Raw genomic sequence first — 10908 nt, 5'->3', positions numbered from 1 at the left:
GCAGCTCACAAGATCCAACAATGAAGCACAATGAGGAGAAGACAACCATCTAGCTACTGCTATGGACCCATAGTCCAGGGGTGAACTACTCACTCATCACTCCGGAGGCGACCATGGCGGTGTAGAGTCCTCCGGGAGATGAATCCCCTCCCGGCAGGGTGCCGGAGGAGATCTCCGTAATCCCCCGAGATGCGATCGGCGGCGGCGGCGTCTCCGGAAGGTTTTCCGTATCGTGGTTTTTCGCATCGGGGGTTTCGCGACGGAGGCTTTAAGTAGGCGGAAGGGCGAGTGGGGGGCTGACGAGGGGCCCACACCACAGGGCGGCGCGGGCCCCCCTTGGCCGCGCCGCCATGTGGTTTGGCCACCTCGTGGCCCCACTTCGTATGCTCTTCGGTCTTCTGGAAGGTTCGTGGCAAAATAGGCCCCTGGGTCTTCGTTTCGTCCAATTCCGAGAATATTTCGTTACTAGGATTTCGAAACCAAAAACAGCAAGAAAACAAAGAATCGGCACTTCGAAGCATCTTGTTAATAGGTTAGTTCCAGAAAATGCACGAATATGATATAAAGTGTGCATAAAACATGTAGGTATCATCAATAATATGGCATAGAACATAAGAAATTATCGATACGTCGGAGACGTATCAAGCATCCCCAAGCTTAGTTCTGCTCGTCCCGAGCAGGTAAAACGATAACAAAGATAATTTCTGAAGTGACATGCCATCATAACCTTGATCATACTATTTGTAAACATATGTAGTGAATGCAGCGATCAAAACAATGGTAATGACATGAGTAAACAAGTGAATCATAAAGCAAAGACTTTTCATGAATAGTACTTCAAGACAAGCATCAATAAGTCTTGCATAAGAGTTAACTCATAAAGCAATAAATCAAAGTAAAGGCATTGAAGAAACACAAAGGAAGATTAAGTTTCAGCGGTTGCTTTCAACTTGTAACATGTATATCTCATGGATAATTGTCAACATAGAGTAATATAACAAGTGCAATATGCAAGTATGTAGGAATCAATGCATAGTTCACACAAGTGTTTGCTTCTTGAGGTGGAGAGAGATAGGTGAACTGACTCAACATAAAAGTAAAAGAATGGTCCTTCAAAGAGGAAAGCATCGATTGTTATATTTGTGCTAGAGCTTTTATTTTGAAAACATGAAACAATTTTGTCAACGGTAGTAATAAAGCATATGAGTTATGTAAATTATATCTTACAAGTTGCAAGCCTCATGCATAGTATACTAATAGTGCCCGCACCTTGTCCTAATTAGCTTGGACTACCGGATCTTTGCAATGCACATGTTTTAACCAAGTGTCACAATGGGGTACCTCCATGCCGCCTGTACAAAGGTCTAAGGAGAAAGCTCGCATTTTGGATTTCTCGCTTTTGATTATTCTCAACTTAGACATCCATACCGGGACAACATGGACAACATGATAATGGACTCCTCTTTAATGCATAAGCATGTGGCAACAATTATTATTCTCATATGAGATTGAGGATATGTGTCCAAAACTGAAACTTCCACCATGAATCATGGCTTTAGTTAGCGGCCCAATGCTCTTCTCTAACAATATGCATGCTCCAACCATTAAGGTGGTAGATCTCTCTTACTTCAGTACAAGACGGACATGCATAGCAACTCACATGATATTCAACAAAGAATAGTTGATGGCGTCCCCAAAAACATGGTTATCGCACAACAAGCAACTTAATAAGAGATAAAGTGCATAAGTACATATTCAATACCACAATAGTTTTTAAGCTATTTGTCCCATGAGCTATATATTGCAAAGGTGAATGATGGAATTTTAAAGGTAGCACTCAAGCAATTTACTTTGGAATGGCGGATAAATACCATGTAGTAGGTAGGTATGGTGGACACAAATGGCATAGTGGTTGGCTCAAGGATTTTGGATGCATGAGAAGTATTCCCTCTCGATACAAGGTTTAGGCTAGCAAGGTTATTTGAAACAAACAAAAGGATGAACGGTGCAGCAAAACTCACATAAAAGACATATTGTAAACATTATAAGACTCTACACCGTCTTCCTTGTTGTTCAAAACTCAATACTAGATATTATCTAGACTCTAGAGAAACCAAATATGCAAACCAAATTAGCAAGCTCTAAGTATTTCTTCATTAATGGGTGCAAAGTATATGATGCAAGAGCTTAAACATGAGCACAACAATTGCCAAGTATCAAATTATCCAAGACATTTTAGAGTTACTACATGTAGCATTTTCCAATTCCAACCATATAACAATTTAACGAAGAAGAAACTTCGCCATGAATACTATGAGTAGAGCCTAAGGACATACTTGTCCATATGCTACAGCGGAGCGTGTCTCTCTCCCACAAAGTGAATGCTAGGATCCATTTTATTCAAACAAAACAAAAACAAAAACAAACCGACGCTCCAAGCAAAGTACATAGGATGTGACGGAATAAAAATATAGTTTCAGGGGAGGAACCTGATAATGTTGTCGATGAAGAAGGGGATGCCTTGGGAATCCCCAAGCTTAGACGCTTGAGTCTTCTTAAAATATGCAGGGGTGAACCACCGGGGCATCCCCAAGCTTAGAGCTTTCACTCTCCTTGATCATATTGCATCATACTCCTCTCTTGATCCTTGAAAACTTTCTCCACACCAAACTCGAAACAACTCATTAGAGGGTTAGTGCATAATAAAAATTCACATGTTCAGAGGTGACACAATCATTCTTAACACTTCTGGACATTGCATAAAGCTACTGGACATTAATGGATCAAAGAAATTCATCCAACATAGCGAAAGAGGCAATGCGAAATAAAAGGCAGAATCTGTCAAAACAGAACAGTCCGTAAAGATGGATTTTATTAGGCCACCAGACTTGCTCAAATGAAAATGCTCAAATTGAATGAAAGTTGCGTACATATCTGAGGATCATGCACGTAAATTGGCTTAATTTTCTGAGCTACCTACAGGGAGGTAGACCCAGATTCGTGACAGCAAAGAAATCTGGAACTGCGCAGTAATCCAAATCTAGTACTTACTTTACTATCAAAGACTTTACTTGGCACAACAAAACTCAAAACTAAGATAAGGAGAGGTTGCTACAGTAGTAAACAACTTCCAAGACACAAATATAAAAAAAAAATACTGTAGTAAAAACATGGGTTGTCTCCCATAAGCGCTTTTTTTAACGCCTTTCAGCTAGGCGCAGAAAGTGTATCTCAAGTAACATCGAGAGATGAAGCATCAACATCATAAGTTGTTCTAATAATAGAATCATAGGGTAACTTCATTATCTTTCTAGGGAAGTGTTCCATACCTTTCTTGAGAGGAAATTGATATTTAATATTACCTTCCTTCATATCAATAGTAGCACCAACGGTTCGAAGAAAAGGTCTTCCCAATATAATGGGGCAAGATGCATTGCATTCAATATCCAAGACAACAAAATCAACGGGGACAAGGTTATTGTTAACCATAATATGAACATTATCAACTCTCCCCAAAGGTTTCTTTTTAGCATTATCAGCGAGATTAACATCCAGATAACAGTTTTTCAATGGTGGCAAGTCAAGCATATCATAGACTTTTTTAGGCATAACAGAAATACTTGCACCAAGATCACATAAAGCATTACAATCAAAATCGTTGACTCTCATTTTAATGATGGGCTCCCAACCATCCTCTAGCTTTCTAGGAATAGAAGTTTCAAGTTTTAGTTTCTCTTCTCTAGCTTTTATGAGAGCATTTGTAATATGTTTTGTGAAAGCCAAGTTTACAGCGCTAGCATTGGGACTCTTAGCAAGTTTTTGTAAGAACTTTATAACTTCAGAGATGTGGCAATCATCAAAATCTAAATCATTACAATCTAAAGCAATGGGATTATCATCCCCAAGGTTGGAAAAAATTTCAGCAGCTTTATCACAGCAGCTTCAGCTAGCTTTAGCAGCTTTCAGTAATTTTGCGCGCTTTGCACTAGGAGTAGAAGCATTGCCAACACCAATTATTTTATCATTGATAGTAGGAGGTGCAGCAACATATGAATCATTAGCATTGCTAGTGGTGGTAATAGTCCAAACTTTAGCTACATTTTCCTCTTTAGCTAGTTTTTCATTTTCTTCTCTATCCCACCTAGCACGCAGTTCAGCCATTAATCTTATATTCTCATTAATTCTAACTTGGATGGCATTTGCTGTAGTAACAATTTTATTTTCAATATCCCTATTAGGCATAACTTTCGATTTCAAAAGATCAACATCGGAGGCAAGACTATCAACTCTAGAAGTAAGAATATCAATTTTATTGAGCTTTTCCTCAACAGATTTGTTAAAGGCAGCTTTGTGTACTAATAAATTCTTTAAGCATAGCTTCAAGTCCAGGGGTGTATTCCTATTATTGTTGTAAGAATTCCCATAAGAATTAGCATAACCGTTACCATTATTATAAGGATATGGCCTATAGTTATTACTAGAATTGTTCCGATAAACATTGTTGTTGAAATTATTATTTTTAATGAAGTTTACATCAACATGTTCTTCTTGAGCAACCAATGAAGCTAACGGAACATTATTAGGATCAACATTAGTCCTATCATTCGCAAGCATAGACATAATAGCATCAACCTTATCATTCAAGGAAGAGGATTCTTCAACAGAATTTACCTTCTTACCTTGTGGAGCTCTTTCCGTGTGCCATTCAGAGTAATTAACCATCATATTATCAAGAAGCTTTGTTGCTTCACCAAGAGTGATGGACATAAAGGTACCTCCAGCAGCTGAATCCAATAAATTCCGCGAAGAAAAATTTAGTCCTCGCATAGAAGGTTTGGATGATCATCCAAGTAGTCACTCCATGGGTTGGGCAATTTTTAACCAAAGATTTCATTCTTTCCCAAGCTTGAGCAACATGTTCATTATCCAATTGTTTAAAATTCATTATGCTACTCCTCAAAGATATAATTTTAGCAGGGGGATAATATCTACCAATAAAATCATCCTTGCATTTAGTCCAGGAATCAATACTATTCTTAGGCGAGAGATAGCAACCAATCTTTAGCTCTTCCTCTTAATGAGAAAGGGAACAATTTTAATTTTATAATGTCACCATCTACATCTTTATATTTTTGCATTTCACATAGTTCAACAAAATTATTGAGATGGGCAGCAGAATCATCGTAACTAACACTGGAAAATTGCTCTCGCATAACAAGATTAAGTAAAGCAGGTTTAATTTCAAAGAATTCTGCTGTAGTAGCAGGTGGAGCAATAGGTGTGCATAGGAAATCATTATTATTTGTGCTAGCGAAGTCACACAACTTAGTATTTTCAGGGGTGGCCATTTTAGCAGTAGTAAATAAAGCAAACTAGATAAAGTAAATGCAAGTAAACTAATTTTTTTGTGTTTTTGATATAGCAAACAAGACAGTAAATTAAGTAAAACTAGCAACTAATTTTTTTGTGTTTTGATATAATGCAGCAAACAAAGTAGTAAATAAAATAAAGCAAGACAAAAACAAAGTAAAGAGATTGAGAAGTGGAGACTCCCCTGGCAGCGTGTCTTGATCTCCCCGGCAACGGCGCCAGAAAAAGAGCTTGATGGCGTGTATTTCACACGTTCGTTGGGCAACTCCAAGAGGAAGGTATGATGCGCACAGCAGCAAGTTTTCCCTCAGAAAGAAACCAATGTTTATCGAACCAGGAGGAGCGAAGAAGCACGTTGAAGGTTGATGGCGGCGGGATGTAGTGCGGCGCAACACCAGAGATTCCGGCGCCAACGTGGAACCTGCACAACACAACCAAAGTACTTTTCCCCAACGAAACAAGTGAGGTTGTCGATCTCACCAGCTTGCCGTAACAAAGGATTAACCGTATTGTGTGGAAGATGATTGTTTGCAGAGAAAACAAGTAAAACAAGTATTGCAACGAGATTTGTATTTCCAGTATTAAAGAATGGACCGGGGTCCACAGTTCACTAGAGGTGTCTCTCCCATAAGATAAAAGCATGTTGGGTGAACAAATTACAGTCAGGCAATTGACAAATAGAGAGGGCATAACAATGCACATACATGTCATGATAAGTATAGTGAGATTTAATTGGGCATTACGACAAAGTACATAGACCGCCATCCAACTGCATCTATGCCTAAAAAGTCCACCTTCAGAGTTATCGTCCGAACCCCTCCAGTATTAAGTTGCTAAGCAACAGACAATTGCATTAAGTATGGTGCGTAATGTAATCAACAACTACATCCTCGGACATAGCGCCAATGTTTTATCCCTAGTGGCAACAGCACAACACAACCTTAGAACTTTCTGTCACTGTCCCGTGTGTCAATGCAGCATGAACCCACTATCGAGCATAAATACTCCCTCTTGGAGTTAAGAGCAAAAACTTGGCCAGAGCCTCTACTAATAACGGAGAGCATGCAAGATCATAAACAACACATATGTAATAACTTGATAATTAGCATAACATGGTATTCTCTATCCATCGGATCCCGACAAACACAACATAGAGTATTAAAGATAGATGATCTTGATCATGTTAGGCAGCTCACAAGATCCAACAATGAAGCACAATGAGGAGAAGACAACCATCTAGCTACCGCTATGGACCCATAGTCCAGGGGTGAACTACTCACTCATCACTCCGGAGGCGACCATGGCGGTGTAGAGTCCTCCGGGAGATGAATCCCCTCTCCGGCAGGGTGCCGGAGGAGGTCTCCAGAATCCCCCGAGATGGGATTGGCGGCGGCGGCGTCTCTGGAAGGTTTTCCGTATCGTGGTTTTTCGCATCAGGGGTTTCGCGACGGCTGCTTTAAGTAGGCGGAAGGGCAGAGTCGGGGGGCTAACGAGGGGCCCACACCACAGGCGGCGCGGGCCCCCTTGGCCGCGCCGCCATGTGGTTTGGCCACCTCGTGGCCCCACTTCGTATGCTCTTCGGTCTTCCGGAAGGTTCGTGGCAAAATAGGCCCCCGGGTCTTCGTTTCGTCCAATTCCAAGAATATTTCGTTACTAGGATTTCTGAAACCAAAAACAGCAGTAAAACAGAGAATCGGCACTTCGGCATCTTGTTAATAGGTTAGTTCCAGAAAATGCACGAATATGATATAAAGTGTGCATAAAACATGTAGGTATCATCAATAATATGGCATAGAACATAAGAAATTATCGATACGTCGGAGACGTATCATCCAGCCCATCATCGATCAGACCGGAGTCTCTAGTCTATTAACCCCGAAGTCTCCGGTGTAAGTGATCCAGGAGCTCCGAAGTCAACGTGGGAGTCAGGCCATATACCCTCCAGGACGTTTCCAGTTATTACCATTAGGTCCCTAATTTGTTATTGGCTATATATATGCCCCCATCCCCATTTGGAAACAAGAATGAGATTGTGATTATACTTGAGCCTTGCTCTTGACCCCTTGGGGAAAACCCTACCATAGATTCAACGTCTATTGTATCACTCATTCTGCTTATCGAAGGATCTTCCCTTATTGGTGATTTCTACCATAGTTGATCACTTGCTCGCACTTCAACTTATTTGGGTCTTTTACTTGCACCTCTATCAACATGGTATTTTCACCCTTCTAGGGTTCTATCCTTTGATTTGCCGATCTTTTTGCGAAACTTCTACCGAAAGGTTTTTTCTCGCAACCTCTACCGAATTGGTATTTCGGGCCAACGAGCACAAACCAGATTTTGTGTGTGCGCGCGTGTACAAGATGTTTGTTGTGATTGCTTGGAAAGACACCATGGAAAAAAGTTAAAGGAACCAGGGAGGGCCGCAAGGAAATCGTGCCACTTGACCAGCAATCCTACCAACCTGAAAGCAACGACGCAGAAGACTATCATCAATCAATAAAATTGGTCCAACATGGACACGAAGCCGCCAATACTCAGTTACACGAATCTTAATGATCACGTGTACAGTTTTCTATACAACTATTGCATCAGCAACGCCGCCGACACGCTCACTGAATCGGGCGCCGCATGCGTTACGTGCTTGGTCAGGTGACTCGGCGTTCGTGAACCAGGGACGCCGGAGCGCGTCTGCGGCGGTGAGCCTCCTGTCCGGCCTGCAGGCCAGCAGCCCGCAATGCGGGGAACATCTCCCGGAGCCGGCTGGGCGGCCTTTTCCGATGGCAGAGCGGCGAGCCGGCGCGCGGGAGCCGCGCGAAGGCAGGCCACTCCGTCATGTCGCCCGTGCCGACCGTGTCGAACACCATGTTCAGCTGGTCCATCTCCGTCCTCCCGGGAAACAGCGGCGCGCCGGCGAGGAGCTCGGCCATGATGCACCCGAGCGCCCAGGTGTCCACCCCCGCGTCGTACTCCCGCGACCCCAGCAGGAGCTCCGGCGCGCGGTACCACCGCGTGACCACGGGCGCCGTGTATGGCGCGCCCGTAGTAGGGGCGGCGAAGCGCGACAGGCCGAAGTCGCAGATCTTGAGGTTGCCTTGCGCGTCAACGAGGACGTTGTCCGGCTTGAGGTCGCGGTGCAGGACGCCGAGGCCGTGCATGGCCGCGGCGCCGTCGAGGAGCTGCCGCATGAGCCGGCGCGCCTCGGCCTCGGTGAACGGTGCCCGCCCGACGCCGGCGCGCTCCCGCATGACCTGCGCCAGGCTGGGTCCGACGTACTCCATCACGAGGAACGCGTTGGAGGCGTCGCGGCCCGCGGCACGCAGCTCGACGAGGCTCGGGTGGCCGCGGCACGCCATGAGGCAGCCCACCTCGCGGCCGAGGTCCTCCGAGAGCTGGCCGTCGTCTCGGCCGGCGGACCGGAGGCGCTTCATGGCGACGATGGCGCCGGTGCGGCGGTCCCGGGCCTTGTAGACGACGCCGGCGGCGCCCTCGCCGATCTTTTCGAGGCGCTCGTAGTTCTCCATTGCCGGCCCGTGGCGTGTGGTGTGGAGGTGGTTTGGGTTTCTGGCGGCCAGTGCGCGCGGTTCGAACCTGTTTATACTACTGCCATTGCATGGCTTGAGGACTCGCTTTCGGTTTGGCTTCACGCCTGTTCCGAGTCCGGGTCTAAGTTTGTGAGGCTAACCAGTAAACGCGTTGACTACTTAGATTTGGCACATGGTTCGTTAGAATTAGGTCGAGACTATTTGTTAGGTACATTTAATTTCCATAAAGTGAAATTGTTTTGTTGCAATGCATGGAATTTTACCTCTGAAATCTATTTTAGCTGGTCGACATATTGGTACATCTGGTCAGTGTTCTCTTTGTAGTCTGCATCATGAGAATATGTCGCATATGATGTTTTGTTGTCAAGGTGGAACAAGTATATGAGAGGTCTGGGAATCGAGAATATAGTCAATCATGTGATGCAAGCTGATAGATCGGGGTTGATTGTACCGGAGATGTTACACCAGTGACCATCAACTTGTGTGCCTTGGTTTTCTTCTATCATGATACCAAACTAATTGATGCGACCTGTTGGTATATATGGTGGCTTCGTCGCCGTCAAACCCATGGTGAGTCTTTACCTCCGATTCATAAGTGTATATCATCTATCAGAACTCCAGTGGCCAATTATGCAAAGGCTGAGGGGAAGCCTACAATGGTGTTCAAGCGTACCCTGAGAAAACCAAGATCATCTTTTTTGAAACTAAATGTAGATGCATTATTTTGCGTTGATGATATGCTAGGTGTTGTGTGGGTGATCACTCGAGATGCGCATGTGAACTTCGTGATTACATCATTAATTTTGTATAGAATGTATCATCACCAGCGATGGCGGAAGCTCAGGCAATGCTTCAGGGTGTTGAGTTGGCAAATTCTATCGGACGTAATGCACCCGAAGCTGAGTTAGACTTGACAGAGGATATCAGCTACTGCGCAGGAGAATTGGTGATGTGGAATGATGCAACCGAGGTTTATGCGGACTGTATTACCATGAAAAGTATGATAGGGAAGGTCGAGTACAAGCATTCCCCGAGGGAGACTAATGAGGTGGCTCATTTGATTGCTAGGAATAGTTTTATTTCTCAGATTTCTTGTATTTGGGTCAATGAGCCCCTTAGTTTAATTACCCAAACCGTTATGGATGATGTAACTATATTTTGAGTTTGGAGCAGCAAGTTTTTGACGCACTCTTTTCCTTACCGGGGTACCTAAGCGGACTGGGAGGTTTTTAATGAGGTGGTTTGCTTGCTTAATATATTATGTATTTACCTCAAAAAAAAGGTCGGGACTGTTTGGTGGGCAACTGAACCGACCAACGCTTTGTTCGACAGGGCAGTAGATGTGAACGACCACGCGACAACAATGAAGACCCTCTAGTAGACGTATGGAATAGTGTCTGATAGGCGTTAGGGTTAGTGTTTATGTGCGAAATTTGGGTGGGGTGTATGTTGAGGGTAAAGGTATGATTTTTGGTAGAATTTGGTCGATTTTGTGGATGATTTTGTTCATAATAGTAACGATTAGTGATTTTGTTATGTTTATTTCAGTTGTAACATGGACCCTACAGAGATTTTGATCGTCAGATTCCACTTTGGTAGCGAGTTCGTCTGCATTGGTCCCAATATGGATTATGTTGGTGGAGATGTGATGATCCACAAGTATAGGGGATCGCAACAGTATTCGAGGGAAGTAAAACTCAAATTTATTGATTCGACACAAGGGGAGGTAAAGAATACTTATAAGCCTTAACAACTGAGTTGTCAATTCAGCTGCACCTGGAAAAGCACTAGTAACAGGGGTGATGTGAAAGCAGCAGTAATATGGGAGCAATAGTAACAGTAACACAGCAGCAGTAGCAGTAATATGAGAGCAATGGCACCAGAAAATAGTTGATACTACTTCCAATGTCATATAGGAACGAGTATATGATGATGAGAGATGGACCGGGGTTCCCACCTATCTACACTAGTGGTAACTCTCAAATAACAAGTG

At 43.6% G+C, this 10908-nt stretch overlaps 1 pseudogene; it reads right to left on the bottom strand.

The window, feature by feature from the left end:
* Window positions 1-7945: 7945 nt before the first annotated feature.
* LOC124706718 lies at window positions 7946-8894 on the bottom strand (annotated as a pseudogene).
* Between the last annotated feature and the right edge of the window lie 2014 nt (window positions 8895-10908).

The sequence above is a fragment of the Lolium rigidum genome, chromosome 4, assembly GCF_022539505.1.
Source record: "Lolium rigidum isolate FL_2022 chromosome 4, APGP_CSIRO_Lrig_0.1, whole genome shotgun sequence".
NCBI lineage: Eukaryota > Viridiplantae > Streptophyta > Magnoliopsida > Poales > Poaceae > Lolium > Lolium rigidum.
This window is presented reverse-complemented; position numbering and strand designations above follow the sequence as displayed.